Here is a 27,405-nt window from a genome sequence, read left to right on the forward strand (position 1 = left end):
GGGATTGAGCCCTAGCAGTTAAGTGATTAATGATGTTTGCTGCTGCTTGTTTCTCTTGGCAAAGCCAGCTCTGAGTCCTATGGCTATCAGGAATTGATCAAGGTCTTCTCAATGAAATGAGTCTCGATGTAAGAGGAAATTAAATTACTAAATTTGGAGTGATTCCTCCCCCTGGATTAATAATACAAAATCTCACAATAACGTACCAGATGAAGTAAAAAGACAAGCATAATGTGAGAGCAAATTGCCACATGCAAGCGAGGAAAATCAAGAAAAAGAATGTTAACATGGAGAAGACTAATTCTAAACATTAGTAGACACAACCTCCAGTGCCAAAGAATTTTTGTGCAAATTTTATGAGAGCAGGGTAGGTGAAGTAAATATTCAGGTGCAACTATAAATAATAAGTGAATTGCTTTCAATGGCAGCAGCATATGATTACTGAATCCCACCCAAGGTTACTAGGATGCTACAAACTACAGAGAGAATAACCACCTGTTTTGACTGGTACATTGCTGAAAATATTGAAACAGGAAATACATCATATAGTAAGGCAGGGAACTGTGATAAATCTCTTATGCGAGAGATGGCCAACACATGAACAGTTGTCTGAAATGCATCTTCTTGATATTAAGCCAACCATGGTAAATAGTAAGTTGATACATTTAGACTTACATCAAGGCCCTGAATACTGATGGATTTCAAGTTTCTAAAGGTGTACCTCACACTACTTGCCCACAGGTTTATTGCAGGTAAAACCTGAGGTGCATCTTGGCAATTGCAGGAAATTCTGATTTGTGCACACAGTAATATGAGTACCCTAACTGGAATTTCTCACAGAAGCATGTGTTCATTCCAGGGTGCACGAATCAGAATTTCCAGGTCTCAAAAAGAACAGGCACAACCATTAATATCTGGAACTATTTTTATGAATTGGCAAAGCAACTTCAGACTGAGGGGAAAACAAATAAACAAACGCTCACGTTGTCAATGAATCAGCGAATCAAGGGTTTGCAACTCAAGCAATAGGCCAAAGTCAGTCAAGAAGAAATAGATATCAGAGAATTCATCAGCACTACAGAATGAAAAAGGTTGAAATGGGCAGAGTGGCATTAGTGATTATGTCTCTCATAATACAACCCACGGGAATAAGTTGGTGGACCACTCAAAGATGCTGACTTAATACCAACCCGAAAAAAGTGTTTTTTTTTTTAAATAGAAGGAAATGGCAGAGGCTGCTGTTGAAATATCTATCTTTTCTCAGAACATAATAAATGGCATCTTCCCAACACCTGGATTACAACAGAAGCCCTAATGAGATTGAGTGAGCAATAGGTTTTTACAGCAGCAGAAATAACAGTATACTCAGAAGGGCTACATGCAAACCACTTTCAACAATCAGTCTGTGATTTTTCATAGCAGAACTGGAGCAGGTTTTTTGAGAAATATCAAAGGTGACTTAGAGAAATTGTTATTCTCAGATAATGCCTCAATTGCTATCGACAGCCGTATCACAGTGATTGGTTAAAGGGGAGCAATTATAAAAGGGGAGGTCTCAAAATGCGTCTGGGCACAAATGCATTGGTCCATAGACTTTGCATTCACACCAGCAGGCAAACGCCCAGTCGGATGTCCATAAAATGTAGCAGCATTATACATTATTATGGTGTGCAGATGATCATTTTTGGTGTAACAAGTGTGTAGGGTAAGTATTTTTATGTTATAAGGCATTTAAACTTGGTGATCTCTGTTATCGCTGTAGATTAGTGAACTTTTGTGGCATTTGGCTGCATGTCACAAAATTACAGTGGTACATAGCAATGACAAGGCATTATGTGATTGGCTAATGACTGCCTTTAAAAAAGGTAAAGGCATGTTGTTTTAAGGCCACTTTCCCTGGATTCCGAGTAAGGGCCTTAGATATAGATAAGTATAAGTGTTGATAACTATTACCACTTAATTAAAGGTAGGGAAAATTATTTACAAGTTCCTATATAATGTACTGAGTACTCTGGTACTGCATTGAAAGTACAGCATACTTAATAAAAAAAATCAAAGAAACACTAAGGGCCTGATTACAACTTTGGCGAAGGGGGTTAATCCGTCCCAAATGTGACGGATATCCCGCCCGCCGTATTACGAGTCCATTATATCCCATGGAACTCGTAATACAGCGAGCGGGATATCCGTCGCATTTGGGACGGATTAACCCCCTCCGCTAAAGTTGTAATCAGGCCCTAAATATGTTAAAAAATACAAAATACACTGTACTGTGCTATATTTTACACATATAGGCGGTCATTCCAACATCGGCGGTAAAAGGCGCTTACCGCCAGACATAAGACCGCCATAACACCGCCGCTGTCGCGGTAAACCGCCACGGTCATTCTGACCCACAACAGGCAAACCGCCAAAATACCGACATCCACAAAAGTCCGCCACACCAAAGGTCAGCGATAAACTGGCGATGACCAAACCTCCACCGTCACACCAACAGAAATACGCCCATGCCATTACGACCCACGAATCCACGCAGCGGTCTTTCAACCGCGGTATTCTATGGGTGGTACACACCGCCGCGGTCAAAATAGACATACTCGTACCAAACACTAGCACATTGGACTATTCGAAATACACACACCTGATACACATACACACACCACTCCCACACACCCAATACAATATAAAACACACACCCACATCACCCATAAACCCCTACGACCAGAAATTCTGAGAGAAGGCGAGAGAGAGACACCACAGTCAACTACCAAGCATCCACAGGCACACAATACCAATACCCACAGAACTTCCACGCACCTCACACAACACACCACTAAATAGCACCCCACCTATCACTCCACACTCCACCCCACACATCATCCACACCACCCCATGGCACCTCAAAGACACCCCAGGTTCTCAGAGGCTGAACTCAGGGTCATGGTGGAGGAAATCGTACGAGTAGAGCCCCAGCTGTTCGGGACACAGGTGCAGCACACCACCATTGCCAGGAAGATGGAGCTATGGAGCAGAATAGTCGACAGGGTCAACGCTGTGGGACAGCACCCAAGAAATCGGGACGACATCAGGAAGCGGTGGAACGACCTACGAGGGAAGGTGCGTTCCATGATATCAAGGCACAACATCGCGGTACAGCGGACTGGCGGCGGACCCCCACCTCCTCCCCCAGATTTTACAACATGGGAGGAGCAAATCTTGAACATCCTGCATCCTGAGGGCCTCGCAGGAGTCGGTGGAGGAATGGACTCTGGTAAGTCTCATCTTCACTACTTCATCCCCCCCACCCCACCTGCATGCCAACTCATACCCCCACCCTCACACTCACCCCCATCACAACTACCCCTTGCAAATGTCTCACCATCACAACCCACCCATTCCAAAACTTAGCCCTGCATGCGGCCCCAAAGCATGGACACCCATCACCAAAGCATGCCCAATGCACATACCCATCACCCCCCCCCCAAAACACCGTCACAACAGCCCCCACAAAGGAATGCCAGCACTGAGGTACACGGGCACCCACCCATTGCACGCCATTGGCACACACAGAAGCAATAACCATACTTTTATACCCCTGCAGGACCCGAACGGCAGGTCACCGCGCAGGAGGGTCCACAAATGTCCCCTCCACCCCCAGAAGAGGCCCACAGTGATGACAGCAGCTCTGTCTCCCTGGATCTAGATGACCAGCCCGGTCCATCGGGGACCTCGGGACAGTCAGTTCCGCTCAAACAGACGCAGGCCACAGCAGACCTTCCCCCCTCTGGGAACACCAGCACAGCACCCACCCAGCGGGCCCATACCTCTGTCCCCAGGACACGTCAATCAGCGGTGTGTCCACCACTACAGGGAACCCAGGCTAACCCACCACCCCAACAACAACAGGGACCTGGGGGCAGTGGTAGTGGGCACACGGTCCAGGGGACGGAGGCCCAAGGAAACAGGGGAACTGGGAGGGCAGCTGTGCGACAGGGGGGGGGACAGGCCAAGGGAACCCACTCTCCACGAGGCCCTCTCCTCCATCATGGGAGCATACCACCGCTCCCAGGAGACGATGGCGACGGTCCTGGCCAGGTTTCAGGAAATCCAGCTTCTGCAGGAGCAACAGTATATGGGGTTCAGGGAGGAACTGAGAAACATCAGTACCGCCATGGGTACCATCGTAGTGGCCCTGAATGAGTTAATCTCCACATTGCGGACCACTGTGGCTCCTCAAAGGGCCCCTGACACTAGCATAGACCAAGAACTGGCTACCACCTCCGCCGGCGCTAGTGGACAGGAGGCCCCGACAGATGACCAACAGGCCACCAGAACCCCACCCCCTGCAGAAGGAGAACCACCCCGCAAGCGGGCCCTGAGATCCAGGAAGAAGACAGAGTAACATGTCAAGACCCCCGCCAGCAAAGGATACCGCCCTGATTGTCATCCCACTGTCCCACATTGTCACCCTGTCCAACCTTAAACTGCCTCTGCTCCACTTCCCACAGGCATTTGGACAATGCACCTGTGAACCTGATAGTCTGGACTCTGCCATGGACAATCCTCCACCATCACCCCTCACCGATTTGCAACCACCCATCCAAATTAGAGCACTTGAATAAAAACACTTATTGCACATAAACAATCTGGAGTCTGTCTGTGATTTTAACAAAGGTATTAGACATGACAGTGCCAAAATTGTTATTCAAATTGTGATGCCAACAAACCGCTGTCACACAGCTGTAGTCCATGGGGAAACAAAGCAGATGTCACGCAGTGGGGCCCACAGCTCTGAAAACGGAAGGGAAAGTCACAACACAGTTACCATACACTGGGGGAAAAAGTCAGACAATAGAGAGGTAGGAGTCTTTAAGTAAATGTAATATGCCGGTGTGTACTCTTACCTGTGTGTCACTGAAAATATTGCTCTATTACTGTGTTCCTGTTGTCTATGTCGTCCTCTCCGGCTTCCTCTTCTTCACTCTCCACAGGCTCCACAGCTGCTACAACACCACCATCTGGACCATCCTCCTGCAGAAAAGGCACCTGGCGGCGCAAAGCCAGGTTATGAAGCATACAGCAGGCCACGATGATCTGGCACACCTTCTTTGGTGAGTACATTAGGGATGCACCTGTCATATGGAGGCACCTGAACCTGGCCTTCAGGAGGCCAAAGGTGCGTTCAATCACCCTCCTAGTCCGCCCATGGGCCTCATTGTAGCGTTCTTCTGCCCTGGTCCTGGGATTCCTAACTGGGGTCAGTAGCCAGGACAGGTTGGGGTAACCAGAGTCCCCTAATAGCCACACCCGGGGCCTCTGGAGTTGACCCATCACATACGGGATGCTGCTATTCCGCAGGATGTAGGCGTCATGCACTGAGTCAGGGAACTTGGCATTAACATGGGAGATGTACTGGTCTGCCAAACAGACCATCTGTATATTCATCGAATGGTAACTTTTCCTGTTCCTGTACACCTGTTCACTCCTGCTGGGGGGTACCAAAGCCACATGTGTCCCATCAATGGCACCTATGATGTTGGGGATATGTCCAAGGGCATAGAAATCACCCTTCACTGTAGGCAAATCCCCCACCTCAGGGAAAATGATGTAGCTCCTCATGTGTTTCAGCAGGGCAGACAACACTCTGGACAACACCTTGGAAAACATAGGTTGAGACATCCCTGATGATATGGCCACTGTAGTTTGAAATGACCCACTTGCAAGGAAATGGAGTACTGACAGCACCTGCACTAGAGGGGGGATCCCTGTGGGTTGGCGGATGGGTGACATCAGGTCTGCCTCCAGCTGGGCACACAGTTCATGTATAGTGGCTCGGTCAAGCCTGTATGTCAGTATGACATGTCTTTCCTCCATTGTCGACAGGTCCACCAGCGGTCTCCTCGCATTGCCCAGCGGACGGTGCCTATGAAGGACAACAACGAGCACAGAGTCAATCAACCCACAGGTACGTTCCCACAGCTTGCACACAACACGATTCACTATGCATTGAATGGTTTGTATGAGTGTTGAGGAAAGGCCTAGGTATGTGTGACGCAGTAGAAATTAAGCCATGTGGGCCCTTGAAATGGCGGCTGCCTGACCTGTGAAGTGTGACAATGGGATGTGAGATCAATGCGCTGGCGTGGCACACCATGGCGGTAGGCAGTCGAAGACCGCGGCGCAAAGCCGCATTGGTTAACATAGAATCCTATGGGTTTCACGAGCCAATGACGATGTGCGCCGCGGTCGCGGTACGCACCGCCGTGGGCATGACCGCCATTTTCTATCTACTTAATCACTCGATACCTGATCTTCCACAGGAGAGGACCTACACTGCAAGTGCTGCTGTGACCTCGGTCTGGAAGAGACAATGGCTGCTGCGACTGGGGAAAGTGCCCCTGCCTTCACTTCTGAAGAATTGGAGAAACTCGTGGATGGGGTCCTCCCCCAGTATGCGCTACTCTACGGTCCTCCAGACCAACAGGTAAGTACAGTGGGACCATGCTTTGTGGGCAATGCCTGGGTTGAGTTGGGTGGATGAAAGATGGTGGGGAGGGGAGCGATTGAGGCATGCATCAGATGACAGATGAGAGCAATGGCCACATGGCAAGGGTGGGGATGGGGGGCCACTCACATCATAGGTCAGTGCCCACCAGAAAATCGCTATTTGGCATGCCATCGCCAAGGAAGTCCGGACCCTGGGGGTCCACAACAGACGGGGCACCCACTGCCGGAAGAAGTGGGAGGACATCCGACGCGGGAGCAGGAAGACGGCGGAGGCTCTGCTGGGGATGGCCTCCCAACGTAGGAGGGGTGCCAGTCGTCAATTGACCCCCCTGATGTCCCGGATCCTGGCGGTGGCCTACCCCGATTTGGATGGGCGCGTGAGGACATCACAGCAGACACAAGGGGGTGAGTACACTCTCATTCTGGTGACTTTGCGCGCAGTGGAGGTGTCTTGGTGGGGGATGTGGGCTGTGGGTATCTCTAGGCCAGGGCGATTTCTGTAGGCTAGGCCCCTCCGTAAGGCATGGCCCTGTGCCACCGCCCCCCACCTCTGTAGGGTGCCAAGTACAGCTATTCATGGCCCTGTGTCATCTATGTGTGCAGTTGTCGTCCATAGGCTTGTAGGCCATGTCCCACTGATTGAGTAGTGGACCCCAAGTGCGCAGCGTAGTGCAGGGGGCTTCTGTGTCTGTCCTCTCCGCCAACAGTAGCGGTAATCCATGCACTCAACATGTCTTTCTTTCTCCCCCTCCCCTTTTTTGTGGTCTTCCTGTTCATGTGTGCATTAGCATCATCAGGCGGAGGAGAAGTGGCATCGGAGCACGAGGGAGCTGCATCCCACATGGCCCTGGAAGGCCATGCAACGGACTGTGAGTACACCAGTGGGACGGAGGGCGAGGGGAGCTCCACAGCGGGGACTCGTGCTGATATCAGTGGCAGCGACTCGTCCTCTGAAGGGAGCTCCCTTGTGGTGGCGGCAACATCCGTGCCCCCCGCAACAACAGGTACAGCCGCCACCCAGCGCACCAGCACCGCCCTCCCAGCAGCCCCTCAGCGTTTGCCCCATGCCCGCTCACCCAGGAAGGGGGGCATCTCCTTCGCCCCAGGCACCTCAGGCCCTGCCCCTGTCACCCCTGCTGCCCTCAGTGAGGAGGTCATTGACCTCCTGAGGACCATCATTGTTGGGCAGTCTACCCTTTTGAATGCCATCCAGGGTGTAGAAAGGGAGGTGCACCGGAGTAATGCATACCTGGAGGGCATTCATTCGGGTCAGGCTGCCCATCAGCGATCGTTCAATGCTCTGGCCTCAGCACTGACAGCAGCAATTGTCCCTGTCTCTAGCCTCCCCCCTCCAACTTCCTCCACCCAGACCCAATCCCCTGTACCTCTGCCTATCCCAGACACACCTACAGACCATCCTGCACACACCTCAACACCCAAGGGAAGCTCATCCAGACATAAGCACCACACTTCACACAAGCATTCACACAAGCAACATCCACATGCAGACACACCAACACCCACTGCCTCCACTGTGTCCCCCTCCTCCTCGTCTCCCTCCTCCCTCCCTGTGACGTCTCCACTCACACTTGCATGCACAACATCTTCAGCCACTACGTCCATCACCAGCACACCCACCAGAACAATCCACACACGTGCAGTCACCACCCCCACTACCATTTACACGTCCCCTGTGTCCTCTTCCAGTGTGTCTGTCACCCCCTCTTCAAAACCACACAAACGCAGGCAGCCACCCACCCAACAGCCATCCACCTCACGACAGCCTCCAGCCCTAGCACCTGCACCCAAAGACACCAGACTTCACACTCCTACAACCCCATCCTCTTCCTCCACTCCCATACCCACTACACCTAGCCGTCCCTCTCTTTCCAAATTGATTTTCCTTTCCAAACTTGACCTCTTTCCAACAACTCCCCCACCCCGTCCATCGAATAAGACTGCAATCAGCACCTCAGCCACCACCAAACCAGGACCTATCAAGACTGTTGTCCAAGGACTGTGGAGTCCCCCACCCTCAAGGGCAACTAGTTCTGGTAGGAGCCAAGGCACGGCCAGCCCACCCCCGGAAAAACACCCAAAGAACACCAGTGCCCGGCGCGAGAGGCCACGGACACCAGGGACCAAAATCCCTACCCTGGCTCCGGCTGGAAGTGGGGTGCCACCTGGCACACCGCCAAAGGTGGGAAAGGGCCACAGACGACCAGGGAAGGGTGGGAAGGGCAGCACGCCCGACAAGTCCGGCAGCAGGCCAGCTGCCCAGGAAGACCCCATCCCAGGTGGGCCCCGCCAGCCACAGCCCAGCTGCCCAGGAGGGCCCCGCCAGCCACAGCCCAGCTGCTCAGGAGGACCCCGCCAGCCACAGCCTAGCTGCCCAGGAGGGCCCCGCCAGCCACAGCCCAGCTGGGCAATGAAGCAGCACCAGCCACAGCCCAGCTGGGCAATGAAGGAGTGCCAACTCAAGCACCGCAGAACAGGGCAAGGAACGCTGAACAGGGCAAGGACCGCCAACTCAAGCACCGCTGAACAGGGCAAGGACCGCTGAACAGGGCAAGGACCGCCAAGGCAAGCACCGCTGAACAGGGCAAGGACCGCTGAACAGGGCAAGGACCGCTGAACAGGGCAAGGCCCGCCAAGGCAAGCACCGCTGAACAGGGCAAGGACCGCTGAACAGGGCAAGGACTGCCAAGGCAAGCACCGCTGAACAGGGCAAGGACTGCCAAGACAAGCACCGCTGAACAGGGCAAGCACCGCTGAACAGGGCAAGGACCGCCAAGGCAAGCACCTCTGAACAGGGCAAGGACCGCTGAACAGGGCAAGGACCGCCAAGGCAAGCCCCGCGGAACAGGGCAAGGACCGCTGAACAGGGCAAGGACCGCCAAGGCAAGCACCGCTGAACAGGGCAAGGACCGCCAAGGCAAGCACCGCTGAACAGGGCAAGCACCGCTGAACAGGGCAAGGACCGCCAAGGCAAGCACCGCTGACCAGGGCAAGGACCGCTGAACTAGGCCCTTCATCTCAAGCACCGCTCCGCTGGGCCCTTCATCTCAAGCACCGCTCCGCTGGGCACCGCTGCACTGGGCCCTTCATCTCAAGCACCGCTCCGCTGGGCACCGCCGTCTCAAGCACCGCTGCACTGGGCCCTTCATCTCAAGCACCGCTCCGCTGTGCCCTTCATCTCAAGCACCGCTCCGTTGGGCCCTTCATCTCAAGCACCGCTCCACTGGGCCCTTCATCTCAAGCACCGCTCCACTGGGCACCGCCGTCTCAAGCACCGCTGCACTGGGCCCTTCATCTCAAGCACCGCTGCACTGGGCCCTTCATCTCAAGCACCGCTCCGCTGGGCACCGCTGTCTCAAGCACTGCTGAACTGGGCCCTTCATCTCAAGCACCGCTGGCCCATTGCCGGAAGGGGCAGTGCCGCATCTGTGTCGGGCAGGGCTGCACGAAGCACTCTGGGCACCAGTCCCCCTCCAGAACCAGTGGACACTGTCATCCACTGGCTTTGCACTCCCCAGGATGTAACAGTGGGCAAACCACCCACTGTAGAGACTTGAGAGACTGTGGCTTTGCACTCCCCAGGATGGTACAGTGGGCAAGCCACCCACTGTATGGACTTGAGAGACTGTGACTTTGCACTCCCCAGGATGGTACAGTGGGCAAGCCACCCACTGTATGGACTTGAGAGACTGTGGCTTTGCACTCCCCAGGATGGTACAGTGGGCAAGCCACCCACTGTATGGACTTGAGAGACTGTGGCTTTGCACTCTCCAGGATGGTACAGTGGGCAAGCCACCCACTGTATGGACTTGAGAGACTGTGGCTTTGCACTCCCCAGGATGGTACAGTGGGCAAACCACCCACTGTATGGACTTGAGAGACTGTGGCTTTGCACTCCCCAGGATGGGACAGTGGCCATGGAGGCCCCTCGTGGATCTGGCGTCGTGTACTCATGTGGCTGAGGTGCCCCCCCTTCCCTTCCCCCTGAGGTGCCTGTAGTTTTTCTATCTGATGCCCCTGCAGTGTTCTCTCCGTTGGTGTCAGGTATCCTGTGTGGGCCTTGCCCATGTGATTTGGGCCCAGTGGTCCACGGACAATGACAGCTAAAATTATCGGACTTTTAATATTTCTGTATATATTAGTTTTAAATGTGTGATATTTTTATATGCCGATAATACAATATATTCAACTGTTTATGATCATTTCATTTTGTCTTTGCATTCTTCTGGGGGGTATGGGGGTTGTAACAGTGATGTATTGCTATGCATTGATGTGTGTGTTGTAGTGGATGAGGGTGGTGGTGGGTGTGTAGCGTATGTGTGCCCGTAATATTTTCTCCTCCCCCCTCCCCTGTGTCGTAGGTGCAGTACTCACCGTAGTCTTCTGCGCCGGTGTTCGTGCTCCTGGTAGAGGAGCAGGAATACAATAGCTGGTAGGATGTGTAGTTCGGGTTCCATGCTGTCCAGATTCCTCGTGGGGTATATGGAGGTGAGCGTTTTCCGTTTGAAATGTCTGTTTCCGCCGTGTTTTTATCGGCGGGGCTACCGCCCCGGAAAAGGTGGCGGATTGGTGGGTTGTGATAGGGTGGGCGGTACATTGACTCCCGCCTGTCTGTTGGCGGTGACCACCGCGCTGTTTGTTTGTCCCGCCGTGGCGGTCGGAGTGTTAAAGTGGCGGTCTCTGTTGGCGGTTTCCACCAGGGTCAGAATTCCATTTTTTAAAAAGCCAGCCTGTTGTCGGGTTAGCCGCCGCTTTAACACCGACCGCCAGGGTTGGAATGACCCCCATAGTATACTACAGTGTATTCTCAATTTTTTACACATTCAAATACTTTACAAAAAACTCCATGGAGTACCACGGTAATGCCTATCAATTACTAGGCTACTAATTAATTTTAGAAAATTGTGCGGTTCTCTGTAAAGTGGATTGAAAATATGTAGAAAAATGTCACTTTAGTAAAATGGTAATAGGTAGGGAACTACAATAAAACCCATTACTTATCTATATCTAAGGCCCTAACCCAGAGTGCAGCAAAAGTGTGCTGTAAACTACAGGGCTGCCTTTTACATTTTATAAACGCAGTCATTAGCCAATCACATACTGCTTCTCATTGCAGTATACTGTGGGATACTGCACTGTACCATGGCACACAGTATAAATATTTTAACTGATAACTTTTACAACACTTTGCACTATTTACACCTACTACCAGAAATTTGCACCTCATTATATATATTCCTGCCACATTATATCCATTCACTCACTTTTATCTACATCTGTTTTAAGTACCCTCTCCACTCTATACCATTCTATTGTATCACAGTCTGCTCTACGCCACACCACTATATGCAATTACGCTCTATGTCACTCCACTAAATGCCATTCCACTCTACTCTTATCCATTGTATGCCACTCCACTCTACCCCACTCACGTCTATGCAACTCCACTCTACAGCACTATACTGTATGCTATTACACTTTAAGCCGCTCCATTCTATGACACTCCAGTCTGTGCCAGTCCACTGCATGAGCCTCCACTCTAGGGTACTCTACACTATTCTACTGTACACATTTCCACTCTATGATTCTACACTGTACACTATTCCACTCAATGCCACTCCATTGTTTGCCACTCCAGTCTACACTCTCCCATAGGTTTACATTAGGATACACTTATTACATCTTATAAGTGTAATTGACAATCTGGAAACAATAGACCTTTCAAGTTTGATTTCTCTGGAATAGCAATTTAAAATCACAACTTATGGCAAAGTTGGATTTCAAATTTGTATTTAGAAAATACCGCTTTCAGAAAGTTTCTTACTTTCACCATTTGGTGCCTACTGCCTGTCTCTAAACACATGCCTGGGATGGGGGGTTACAGCTGAGCTTTGTTTATTCCTCCTAGACAGCCACACACAATTGAAGCTTAGGTGTGACATGTGGGCCTTGATGAGTTATCCTGGGCAGGATGGGAGAGAGGAGCTGGGCACAGCCTCACTTACAACTGAATGGGCCATGTCCTGTCCACACACAAAAGGCAGCATAACCCACTGAAGTGAGTCTGGAGCCAGGGCAGGAAGGACAGGGACTTTGTGCTCTTCCACTTCAAAGGCCCAACTGGGTGCAAGTACTGGACCTCTGACATCACCACTTCAGTACATTTCTGGACATGTGGATACACTGCCAGGAAAATGGCGTGCTGTGTTGCTGAAGGCCTGCCACTCATCTGGACTGCTGTTTGCTAGAGTCCTGCTTTGTTTTGCTAACCTATGCCTTCTGCCTTCTCACCTGGGAGTCACTAGGACTGGACCTGCCTTTCTCCAGCACAGAACCCAGAGTGACTCCAAGGCCCAGTTAGCTGGCCTCCTGATCTGAAGTCTCAGGGGCACAGATGCTCAACCACCCTACTCCTGAACCTGGACTCTGCCCTCTTTGAGTCTGTCCTGCCAAGTGGTGCCACCAAAGGCAGAGTCCTGGGCCCTTGGAAGGATACCTGAAGTGTTTGCTCCAGCAGAACCAAAACATCCTCTGCTGTGTGGGCAGAAGCAATGCATTGCTGCGGTTGCATCGGCTAAATCACTGCATCACTGCTGTTGTGTGGAACCACTCCACTATATGCTATTCCATTTTACACCACTCCATTCTATGCCACTCCACAGTATACTACTTCACTTTATACTACTCTAGTCTACAACATTTTGCTGTGTGCATCTCCACTGTACACCTCTCTTCTCAGCGATATTCCATTGTTCTCTACTCAACTCTACACCATTCCACTGTACGTCAGTCAACTATATGTTATTCCACTGTATGCCACTCCACTGTACATTACTCCCAATCTATGATATTCCACTATTTGCCACTACACTCTTCCTCACTTCACTGTACACCTCTCCACTCCTTGCCAATCCATTCTATGCTACTCCACTGTACACTAATATATTGTACCCCACTCCACTCTACAACACTCCACTATTTCCCACTCTACTGTATTCCAGTGTCTGCCACTCCACTCTACAAAACTCCACTGTACGCTAATCTACTCTATGCCACTTCACTGTACACCACTCCACTCTATGTCACTCCATTGCACCCCACTCCACTCGATGCCACTCCTGTATATGCTATTCTACTCTACACCACTTCACTGTATGTAACTCTACTTCATGCTATTCTACTGTAAGTCATTCCACTCTATGCCACTCCTCTGTATGCTAGTCTACTGTACACCACTACACTCTACCACACTCCACTCTATGCCACTGCACTCTACACCACTCCACTGTATGCCATTCCACTCTACGTCACTCCACTCTAGCAGACTCCACTGTATATTACTCCACTATATGCTATCCCAATATACACCACTCTACTGTACGCCATTCCAGTCTATATCACTCCAATCCATGACACTCCACTGTATGTATTCCACTCTATGGCCCTCCACTCTATGCTATTGTACTCTATGCCACTCCACTCCACTACAGACTATTCCACTCTACACTACTCCACTGTAAGCAACTCCACTGTACGGTAATCCACTGTATGGTACTACACTCTACCTCACTCCACTGTGCACCACACCACTGTACGCAACTCCACTCTATGTTATCACACTCTACCCCATTCCACTCTATGCCACTCCACTCTATTCTAGCCCACTCTATGGCACTCCATTGTTCCCCACACCATTGTACCCTATTCCACTAAATACTACTCTACTCTATGCTACTCCACTCTACAGTATTCCACTGTATGCCACTACAGCCTACCTCACTCCACTGTACGCCATTCCACTCAACACCACTCTATGTCAGTCTAATGTACACTGTTCCACTATATGCTGCTCCACTCTCCCACACTCCACTCTATCCCAATGCACTCTACACCCCTCCACTGCATACTATTCCATATTACGACATTACATTGTTAGTCACTCTACTCTGCACCACTCCACTGTAAGCCACTACTCTCTATACCACCTACTCTACACTATTCCACTCAATGACATTCCAATCTACTCACTCCACTGTACATTATTCTACTTTATGACACTCTACTCTAAGCCACTCCACAGTATGCCACTTCACTATGTGCTATTTCACTGTAACAACTCCACTCTACGCTACTTCATTCTATGGCATTATACGCTATTCCCATTGCACTCTACACCACTCCACTCTATGCTATTCCACTTTATGCCACTCCACTCTGTGCCAGATCACTGTATGTCACTCCACTAAATACTGTCCCACTCTATGCCATTCCACCGTATGCCACTCAACTATACTCATTCCACTGTATGTCACTATGCTCTATCTCACTACACTGTATGCCACTCAAATCTATGCTACTCCACTGTACACTATTACACTCTACCTCACTCCACTCTACGCCACTCCACTCTTCACCACTCCACTGTATGCTATTCCACTGTCTGCCACTCCACTGTACAGCCACTCCACTATATGCTATTCCACTCTGTATTGCTCCACTATAGGCCACTTCACTGTCCTTCACTCAACTATATGCCACTCCACTATACACTATTCTATTCTGCACAACTGCACTCTATCCAACTGTACTGTTTGCTATTCCACTGTACGCTTTTCAACTCTACGCCACTCCACTGTATGCTATTCCACTGTATGTCAGGTCAATCTACCAAACTGCACTCTACGCTATTGCACTCTACACCACTCAGCTGTACACTATTCCACTTTATGCCATTCCACTCTACGCCATTCCACTCTACACCACTCTACTCTACCACTACATGCTACACCACTACACTGCATGCCGTTCCACCATATGCAACTTCACTGTACATCACTCTATTCTATGCTATTCCACTGTACATCGCTTCACTATATGCTATTCCACTTGACACTACTCCATTCTATGCCACTTCACTCCACTGTATGTTATTTCAGAGTACAACACTGTCCTGTATGGTATTCCACTGTATGCCACTCCACTCTACCACTTATAAACCACAGAGGGTAACCCAAAAACCCGATCGGGCTAGGTAGAAGATAATCATTACATACAACAATGCCCTAACGGGGAAAGATCGACAAATTAATTGTATATCACAAAACAACAGAGGTGAAAACAAAAAAACTATTTATTCATATAAATATATATATTCTTTTATTTACTTATACATAAATATCAATTTAATATATTCATCCTATATGGACAACCCATCTAGTAAAACAACACACCAAAGGACAGATAGTGTGAGAAAAAAGTGCTCGTGATAGATAGAAAGAAGAATACATATTCCAATGAATCAAAAACCCATGCAAAAAACATGAAAAACAGTTGGTTGTTTTTTTTCTGTTTGCTGCATTAACTCCATTCCAAATCCTCAGAGAGTCTAAATCAATTCCTTTAATCCTCCAAAGATCCTCTGCAGAAACCAATCCAGACTATGATATATCAGTCGACGTTTCGACCCCTCTATACCTTGGGCCAAATCCCTGCTCCACAATGGGTCTTCTTCAGGACTAGTACGATGGGAGTCCCTTAAATATATCCTCAGACTTCTTCACTTCTTTTACTTGTCTACTTATGAGGAGATCATATCTAGTTTTAAAATATCATTCCTCCTCATATACCAGGTCACCAATCGATTCCAATGCACTCTTCATTCACGGGTGAGCCTTCAGAAGACTGAGCGTTCACAAAGCCACTCTACCACAGCACCCCTGTACCACACTCCACTGTATGCTATTGCACTCTACCCCACTCTACTCCACTGCCTTCTCTATATGCTATTTCAATGTATGCACCTAAACTCTATGCCACTGAACTCCACGTTATTCAACTCTATGCCATTGAACTCTACCCCACTCCACTGCACGCTATTCCACTGTACGCTACCCCTCTCCCCTGTCAACACTCCACTGTATGCTATTCTATGGTACACCACTCCAGTATATCCCATTCCACCCTACCATACAGTACAGCACACTACTCTACTCCATACCACTCCACTGTACCAATCTGTAATCTACTTTGTGGCACTCTACTGTAATGCACCCTATGTCATTTTATGACACTCCGCAGCATGCCAGTACACTCCAGTGTATGACACACCACTACCCTAGAACAACACTTTAGTCTTCTGTGTGCTCTACTCTTTGCTACTTAACTGTATTTCAATATAAGCTAGTCTACTGAATGCTATACCGCTATATGCCATGCCACCTCACCCCTCTCCCCTGTACAACACTCAACTGCATGTTATTCCTCTGTGCACCACCCCAGTGAATCCCATTCCACACCACCATACAGTATTGCACACTACTCTATGCCACTTCCCTGTACCCCATTCCACTCTATGCTATTCCACTGCACACAACCAATGTATTCTTCTACCCCACTGGATACCACTCCACTCTATGCCACTCCACTGTAGAGCACTCCACTCTATGCCACCCCACTGTAAGCCATGCCACTGAACTCACTCCACTATATGCTAGTCCACTACATGCTTTTTAAGCCTATGCTACTCCACTGTATGCTATTCCACTAAATGATCCTCCACTATACCCCATCCCCGGATGACCCTCCACTGTACAGTATTAATCTGTATGCCACTTCACTCTAAAACTTACCACTCTACAACACTTTGTTGTTCCACTCTATGACATGCCACTGTATGCCACTGCACTCCTCCACTGTACCCCACTCCACTCTACATCAGTCCACTATAATGTATTGCACTATACACAACTACACTCTGTGCTACTGAACTCTAAGCTATTCAACTCTATGCCACTGGACTCTATCCCACTCCACTGTACACCACGCCACTGTATGCTATTCCACTGTATGCTACTCCACTGTATAGCACTCCATACTATGCCACCCCAATGTATGCCACTCACTCTATGTCACTCAACTGTACTGTATTTTAGTATATGCCACTCCACGCTACACCACTCCAGTCTACGCCACTCCAATGTCTCTTCTATGCTACTTTACCATACATTATTTCAGTGTACACTATTCTACTGTACGCTGTTCTACTATATGACACTCCACTCTACTCCTGTAAACACTCCACTCTATGCTATTCTATGGTACAACACTCCAGTGTATCCCACTCCACTCCACCCTACCATGCAGAACCGTACACTACTCTACTCCATACCACTCTATTGTACAACACTATAATCCCCTCTGTGGCACTCTACTGTAATACACTATATGAGATTTTATGACACTAACAACAAGCCAGTCCACTCTAGTGTATGACACACCACTACACTAGAAAAACTGTGTAATATGCAAGCCCACTCTACTCTATGCCTCTCCACTGTATACTACTCAACTCTACACCACTCCATTCTACTCCACTCCACTATATGCTATTCCACTGTATGAATCTACACTCTACATTACTCCACTCTACTACACTCATCTGGATACCACTCCACTGTACACTATACCACTGTATGCTACTCCACTGTATGCCACTCCACTCTATGCCACTCCACTGTAGAGGTATTCTAGTCTATGCCATTCCACTGTATGCCATTCCAGTCTACACCACTCCACTGTATGCCACTACACACTATGCTATTTCAGAGTATGCTACTCTAATGTTTTCTATTCTTCTACATGCCGCTCTACTCTACCCCAGTCCCTTGCACAACACTACACTACACGCATTTCCACTGTACTTCACTCTACCCCCACTCCACTCTATGCCACTTCACTCTACCCCACTCTACTGTACTCTATTCCACTGTATACCACTCCACTCTATCCCAGTTCAGTCTACCATACTGTACCACACTCTCCATTGTACAACATTGTAAAACACTCTGTGGCACTCCATTCTACTGCACTGTGCAACACTATATGACATTCTACACCATGCCAGTCCACTCCACTGTGAAACACACATCTATGCTCTGCAGCACTTTACTCCACTGTATGCTGCACCAGGCCACACTACTACAGTGTACACCACTCTACTGTACAACATGCTACTCATCTCTATGCTATCCCACTGCACTGGACTGTACCCCACTCAATTGTACAACACTGTTCTACTCTCTTTGGCACTCTACAACACTTCACTCCACACCACTCCACTGTACAACACTGTACTCCACTTGATTACACTTTCCAACACTGTATGATAAACCATCCCACTGTACTGTATAACATGACACTCCAATTTATGAGAGTTTACTTGACTCTTCCCTACTCTGTCCACTCTAGTGCACTCCATGCCACTTTACTTTATAACGCATCACTGCACTCAATGACACTTTAGTTCACTGTACTCTACTCTATATCTCAGTGATGTAATGTGTGGGGTATTAGCAGTGCATGGTGAGGGCACAAGTCATAGATACCTTTGGGCACCTGTTATAGTTACTTGAGATAACTATACTTATCACTAGTGAATTTCTGTGTTTTAGTGTTTAAAACATTACATTGTTACTTAAGAGACCAGGCTGCAGGCCAGGCCCTGCAGACAACCCCCTGCACAGGCAGCCAATCCAATGTTGTGCACAGCCTTAAGCCATGAGCCATGGTGTGGTAGGCCCTAGTACCAAGCTTCACTCAGCCATAGGCTGTGTGTGGTGGGCCATTGTTCATAGGGCCTGGCCACAGGCAAAACCCTCACAAGCAGCCAACCTCATGCTGCGCACAGCCTCTGGCCATGTGTGGCAGAGGCTTGGCCACAGCACAGGGCTTCGCATGTGGCCAAACCACCAACGGATCCAAACCCACACTGATCATGGCATTTGGCCATGAGCAGCAGGGGGTTGGCTACAGGGCAACCCACCCAAAGGCAGCCAACCCCACTGCAGTCTGCCAACTCCATGCCACACACCTCCTTTGGCAATGAGGCACTGGGTTCATCTTCGGGCTCTGGAGACTCCATCCCCCAGGACCAAAACATTTAAATTAAGTGGAGGGTCCAGGACAGTCCCCCTCCTCAAGCCTTAATAGGACCAAGGGACCCCCAGCCTCAATGACCAAATTCAAAAAGAAAGGGAGGGGTGCCATGCGACCCACCTCCCTGAGCCTTAATAGGCCCCATTGACCCCACGTCCGAATTCTAAGGGGGGAGGTGTGCAGCCCTCTTCCCTTGCTGTATCAGGCCCCAGCGACCCCATCCTATGGTGCAAAAGACAAAAAAAAGGGGATGGAGCCGCAGGGCCTCCTTGCAGAGCTTCATTAGTCTCCAGCGACCCCATCCTCCATAGCCAAATTCAATTAACGAAGAGGAGGGGGCCACGAGGCCTCCCAACCAGATCCTCAATAGGCCCCAGGGCCTCTATTTTCCGAGGCCAAATATAATTAACTAGGAGAGAGGGGCATGTGCCTTCTTGGACCCTGGTGACCCCTTTCCCAAGGGCCAGATATGATAAAAAAGGAGAGGGGGCAGTACGAGTCTCTTCCCCGTGCCTTATTAGACCTCAGTGAGCCCATCCACTGGGATTGCAATGTTGTATAAAGGGAGGGGATGTTATATAGCCCCCTCCAGAAGCCTAATACAGCCCTGGGGACCCCATCCACTGGGGCATTTCTAATTTATGGGTTGGTGCCCTGGTGCCCACCCAGGACACCCACAAAGTACCCTACTGAGGGTCATGGGGGAGCCTCAGCGACCCCACAGCCCCAGCTGGCTCTCTGCATGGTGCTAAGTTGGTATTGCTCTCACCCAGAGGGAGTAGCTATCTTTGCATGCTCACACCAGGCGGGAGCAATATGTGTTCTGCTTCTCTTCCCACAGGAGTGCAGGCAGGGAAATAGGTCACAAGTCTGCTCTTAGCCAGAGGAAGCATTTTTAAAGCTACCACCGGCTGGGAACAGATTTGTAATTTTGCTTCTGTTTGGTGGGAGATTTTAAAATGGTCCCTCCAGATGGGAGCAAACATATGTTTCACTGCTCCTGGGGACACAGTCACTGAGTTATCCCTAGGTGTTTGGGATCCTGGGCCTTTAAAGGCTAAGGGAGGGGGTGCTCACAGCCTCCCTCTCTTTTACTAAGTGTTGATGACCCCAGGAGACCTAGTCCCCTGGGCTTTTTTGAGGCTTGGGGAGGAGGGCCGTGCAGCCCCCTCCCCTTTTATTTACATTGCAGCCACCGGAGATGGAGTCCCTGGGGCCTATTGTACTTTGGGGAGGGGCACCAGCTGTTTGGGCTGTAGCTCTGTCTAAAATTCCTGTGGGAAAATTAACGGAGAAAACGCATTTGGGACCCCATTTTTTCGGGCCCCGCGTGACAGATCATCCCAAAACTTTCCATATGCAAAGCAGTCAAAAAGTAGTGCTTTTTTTAAAAGTTCTGTGGCGAGTCCTCAAACTGAGCCAAAGAAATTAGCCACACAAAAAAGCCTTTCCTATGGACACATGATCGCAACTATAACTAGGTATATTATATATATAACATTAACAGGTAAACACTTAATAGAATCAAATATATATGAACTAAACAGAAGAGAAAAAATCAAATATCAAATAAAACAGGCAATGAAATAAAACTCAACATAAACTAACCAATACAATCACTTTACTAATTAAATACCCACTATAATAAGCCACAAAAACGTACATTAATTTACAGCAAAAATGCCAATATTTCAAGAGAAGGGCACTCTCCCATATTCCATGTAGAAAAACAAGTAAATCAAATCTACAAAACTGAAAGCCAACTCTTTTATAATAACTTATAACTAAATAAGATCAACATCAGAATATTTAAATTAAATCTATTGATTAATATTGTAAAAACCAGCGGAGCAAAGCTTAAAATTCAGAGACGAAAATCCGAATATTAACTTGTTAACTTCAAACTGAACAAACAAACTTTGACTAGTAAGTAAATATAACTTAACAGAATACAACCCAAACACTAAATAGTTAAAAATGAAAGCAAAATGAAACAGAGGCTAAAAAAGAGTGAAATTATTTATCAAACATTTAACATTTAAGAGATAAAAAAAAAGAAAAGCAAGCACTTGTCCCATAACATTTCAACAAAAAAGAAGACCACTCCGAACATCTTCGCAATATAAAACAACCTTATGGGCCTCATTACGAGGTTGGCGGTACTAGGGCTGCCATGTTGGTGGTCGCCGTCGCATAAACCAACAGACTTGCGGAATTCACAGAATACAGCCAAAGCACAGCCGGCACCCCACTATGGGGTCTGGCCGCCAAGGATGATGGTAGCCACCTGCAGGCCTGCGGAGACCATATTTCCTCCGGACAGATTACGAGGTTGCACACCGCCAAGGTCTCTGCCGTGGTCGCCCCACTATGGAAACTCATGTGGAAACCAACTGCATAAAAGGAGAAACTCTCCTTCAGGAAGCCATACTCGTCTGGAGCTGCCATGGAACATGAACTACACATCTTTCTGCTGCTCCTATACGCCCAGCAACACCTAAATCAATGCCGAAGGCGGCAACAGCAACAGTGAATACACACAGTTACCTGTCGCTGTCGTAAATTGGCAAAGTTTGTGCGTTGACACAACATACCAATCGGGAACAGGAGGCGCAACCTCACACTGACACGCACACTCACTGACAGCCACACACACACATATACAGTAGAACAAACAACAGCAATGGGAAGAAGATTAAAGGGAAAAAGCGCTCACAAAATTCACCAAGCTAGTACAAAAATTCAACAATTTTAAGCATGGTACTCCTGGCAAGAGGATCTTCCCCCTTCTCCAACATAATCTCAAGAGAGACAACAGCAAGCTCAACAGAAGTCAAGGCACTCATGAATTAGTAATGTAGAGTCAGTAGTCCATGTATACTGGATTCCAAACAACTTCCAAATCAAAGTAGACCGTAAAGGTTAGCATAACTCCAATATATTCTTGGAATGGAATATTCATCTTTTGTTAGAACAGAAAACAGCCAACACGTGTTTTGTCTTAGGAGAAACTGATCCCCACGACTTCCTCAGGGCTGTAGAAGATACCAAAATTACTCCAGATAAGACGTAAGCAATATATTATATACATAATACAAGGAAGTAATGTTTTTACAATAAGATTAATATACAGCAAAAAAAAACACGTGACTTTGTGAAATCAAAATCACTTAATATACCAAAAGGACCCTGTGACAATCTGTGTGTATCTAAAATTACATAGGCCACAATTAAATTATTGATTCATTATAAACTTACATCACAAAATTCAAAAAAACATTCTATTATTTAATCTAAATTGGAAAAAGCATGAAAGCCATGACACCCACTTGAAGAGAAAGATAGCCACGGAAATATCAAAACCCCAAACTAAACTCCAGGTTCTTAACAAGTATTAAAAACCAAATTACAAGTAGGTCGTGCAATAAAAAACAACACATAACTCCAGAATGGAGGAACATACCTCAATAAGATATTATGGAAGGATTCTAGAGACCGAGTAGCAATATAATCCCTCTGAGACCTCCTATAATTAGTGAACTGTGAAAGAAAAAAAATTGTATGGGAAAAGTAATGAAAACGGAGGACGAATCCAAGGTGGCGACCCTAATAAAATTGAACAAACCAATAAGTACAAACACCTACCAAATAAGTAGCTCTGTGTAGGGAAATCCAAAAAGAAACTTGTGAGGGGTGTGTGTGTAAACACCACCTTAACTGAAAGAAAAAGAAACCATATATTGAGAACTACGGGATGCACTGCTGTAAAATGACCAAAACACGCATTTCCACATGATCGCAACGGAAATAAAACCCTCGCTTACCTGGCGTTATTAAGGTGACACGTAATAGCGTGTCGTGGAGCCAAGTTCCAAAACTCCAGGTGGCAAGTAGCACACCCGGCACTCCTCTGCCTTGCGTTTATAAAGGTGGCAGTCAGAGTACACAACAGCAAAAAAGGACAACGCTCACAAATTCCCGGTCGCCATATTTGTTACATGTCCCGTAATAGAACTAAAAACACGGGCGCCATCTTGTAAGGATTATGAAAACTATTCATAAAGTGTGATCTTTCGTCAACTTTACGAAGGAAGAAGTAATGTTGTGTTGAAACTAATAAAATGTAAATTACATGCATGAAATTACAGAATGCCGACCGAGGTCCCTTTTTTTTAATGAAATACAGAAAAGTACAGATGGGTGATGAGAAGTTAAACATCCCCATCCCTCAGCGAAACTGAAAAGTACAAGTGATAAAGTTATATAACGACAGAAAAACCATCAAACAATACGTCTGTTTAGCATCACAAAATAACTATTTGTACCCATTCATGTAGTAGGCTACCCTTATCACGTTTGTGTCATGACATTCACTGCAAGTTCCAACTCAGAGAGCTCCGCATAATGTACAAGAATTTGCCCTCCGCACAGAAAACTATAAATGTACACATCACCTTATTGGGAGAAAATTAACAATGGTGTAAAGAAAAATCAACGTTCATTACAACTGTACACAGTATCAATTCTAAGATAATTTCGACATCGCAATACCAGAAGTGAATGAGGTCAGACGATTATCCAAATAACTCCATGGTTTGCTCATAGTAGCTTAAGTAAACCAATACAAATAACAGATGCATTGATGCATGTACAGCATTCACTAGGAAAATTGGCGATACTATACAATTAGTATTCGTCTGTTATATCAACATACAGTACATAAACAGAAATAATTGTACAACTCACTCCCAGTCACATATATATCAATTCAAGGGACAAATCGATGTTAACCCAAAAAATACTCCATTTCATGGTTCGTATTGAGGCCTGCTTCCACAGCCCTCAATTTGAGAATCCAATAGCATTCACGCTTCCTGAGTGCTAATTCCCTATTTCCTCCCTGGGGATCTCTATGTACAATCTCAAAGCCAAAAAATTCAAAACTCTGGGTTTGGCCCTGTTTGGGGCACTGACTCATGTGTATTACAATGGGATAACGATCATCCCTCTGTCTGAGAGCCCTATAATGTTCACTCACTCTTGTTCTTAGCGATCTGGTAGTACTGCCCACATAGGAAAGTCCGCACTTGCAGGACTTTATATAAAAAAACTGTTATTGCATGTAATATTTGAAGTAATGCGGAATTGATCACCCGCCTGGCTGTTAAAGGTAGATATCCCTGATCTAGTCCATTTGCACATGCCGCAGTGTCCACATTTGTAGAACCCTTTGTTACGACTTGTAAGCCAATCTTCATGTTGGTGTGCAACTGGATAACTGGGGCACAATATGTTCTTAAGCTTTCTTCCCCTGCGGTAAGTAAAGGTCGGGGAATCCAAAATTAAGCTCTTGAGGTTTATATCAGCCTTTAGTACATACCAGTGTTTGGTCATACATTTCCGTAAAATTGCTGAGGTGTGTGTATAGTTGACTATACATCGCAAATTGGTGTTGGTAGATTTGGCTTTGTGTCTAAAGGTGTCCTCCCTACTTAAGCGCATGGCTCTACTGTGTGCTTTGTCCAAAATGCATGACGGATAGCCCTGTGATTTGAACCTAACTTCCATGTCCTCAATGCTATACATAAAATCCATGTTCAAGCTGCAATTTCTTCTTGCTCGCACCATTTCACCATATGGAATCGAGTTGATCTGGTGTCTGGGATGTGAACTTGTTGCGTGCAGTATTGAATTACAGGCTGTACTTTTTTCTGAAAAGGCGACTCTCAATTCGATCATTGTGGATAAAGAGTTCCACGTCCAGAAAGGTGATATTAGTAGTGCTTTGTTCCCAGGTAAATCTAATATTCAGATCATTGGAATTCAAGTAGGTGATAAAGTTATTAAGTTTGTTAATGCCTCCTGTCCATATCATGATGCAGTCATCGATATATCGACCCCAGAAAAGTATATCCATATTCCAAGTGTTACCTTCCATGCTCCAAACCACCTTCTGTTCTAAGTACCCCATAAAGAGGTTCGCATATGCCAGTGAAAATCTGGAACCCATGGCAACCCCCCTTTTTTGGCGATACCACTCTTTTTTAAAAAGAAAAAAGTTATTCTCCAAAATCATTTCAACCATGTCTAGTAGCATATTAGTATGTCCATATAGACTAACTGATTGATTGTATAAGAAATGGCGTAAGGCAGTCATTCCCAAGCTATGATTGATACTTGTGTAAAGAGCAGTCACATCAAGAGTTATTAGCATCATCCCTGGCTCCCAGTTGATGTCAGTAAGAATACTCAGAATATATTTAGTATCCTTGATGAAAGAGGGAAGGTTAGTCACAAAGGGTTGTAAGAAGATATCAACGTATTCAGAAAGTCTCTCAGTCGGGCCCCCCATACTGAAACTATGGGCCTGCCTGGTGGAGAAATCGGGTTCTTATGGATTTTAGATAAAGTATAGAGAAACAGATATCTGGGTCTGAAAACTTGTAAGTACATGTACTCATCCTCCCTCAGTAATCGTTGATCAAGACAAAGTTTCAGGAATTTGTTGATCTTATTAGTAAAAGATTTTGGACAAAGCACGCAGTAGAGCCATGCGCTTAACTAGGGAGGACACCCTTAGACACAAAGCCAGATCTACCAACACCAATTTGCGATGTATAGTCAACTATACACACACCTCAGCAATTTTACGGAAACGTATGACCAAACACTGGCATGTACTAAAGGCTGATATAAACCTCAAGAGCTTAATTTTGGATTCCCCGACCTTTACTTATCGCAGGGGAAGAACCCTTAAGAACATTTTGTGCCCCAGTTATCCAATTGCACACCAACATGAAGACTGGCTTACAAGTCGTAACAAAGGGTTCTACAAATGTGGACACTGCGGCATGTGCAAATGGACTAGATCAGGGATATCTACCTTTAACAGCCAGGCGGGTAATCAATTCCGCATTACTTCAAATATTACATGCAATAACAGTTTTGTTATATAAATGATTGTCTGCAAGTGCGGACTTTACTATGTGGGCAGTACTATCAGATCGCTAAGAACGAGAGTGAGTGAACATTATAGGGCTCTCAGACAGAGGGATGATCGTTATCCCATTGTAGTAGACATGATTCAGTGTCCCAAACAGGGCCAAACCCAGAGGGCCATATTTATACTTTTTGACGCAAAACTGCGCTAACGCAGTTTTGCGTCAAAAAAATTAGCGCCGGCTAACGCCATTCTGAAGCACCATGCGGGCGCCGTATTTAATCAATGACGTTAGCCGGCGTTAGCCGCCGGCGCTGCCTGGTGTGCGTGGAAAAAAACGACGTACACCAGGCAGCGCCGGCGTAGGGGGATATGGAGCTTGGGCGTCAAAAAATGGGGCAAGTCAGGCTGAGGCAATTTTTTCGCCTCAACCCAATTTGCGCCATTTTTTCCGACTCCCAACCCCCATAGAAATGACTCCTGTCTTAGCAAAGACAGGAGTCATGCCCCCTTGCCCAATGGCCATGCCCAGGGGACTTATGAACCCTGGGCATTGTCATTGGGCATAGTGGCATGTAGGGGGGCACAAATCAGGCCCCCCTATGCCACAAAAAAATATTTAAAAAAATACTTACCTGAACTTACCTTAATGTGCCTGGGATGGGTCCCTCCAGCCTTGGGTGTCCTACTGGGGTGGGCAAGGGTGACAGGGGGGGCCCCTGGGGGCATGGGAGGGCACCTCTGGGCTCCTTCCGAGCCCACAGGTCCCTTAACGCCTGCCTTTTCCAGGCGCTAAAAAACGGCGCTAAAGCGGCCGTACGTCATTTTTTTTGACCCGCCCACTCCCGGGCGTGAATTTTGCCCGGGAGTGTAAATACGGCGCACAGGCCTCGGAGTCAATTTTTTAAACGGGAACGCCTACCTTGCATATCATTAACGCAAAGTAGGTGTCCACGCCAAAAAATGACGCAAACTCCATGGACTTTGGCGCTAGACGCGTCTAACGC

This window comes from Pleurodeles waltl, chromosome 4_1 (assembly GCF_031143425.1).
Source record: "Pleurodeles waltl isolate 20211129_DDA chromosome 4_1, aPleWal1.hap1.20221129, whole genome shotgun sequence".
NCBI classification, from domain to species: Eukaryota; Metazoa; Chordata; class Amphibia; order Caudata; family Salamandridae; genus Pleurodeles; species Pleurodeles waltl.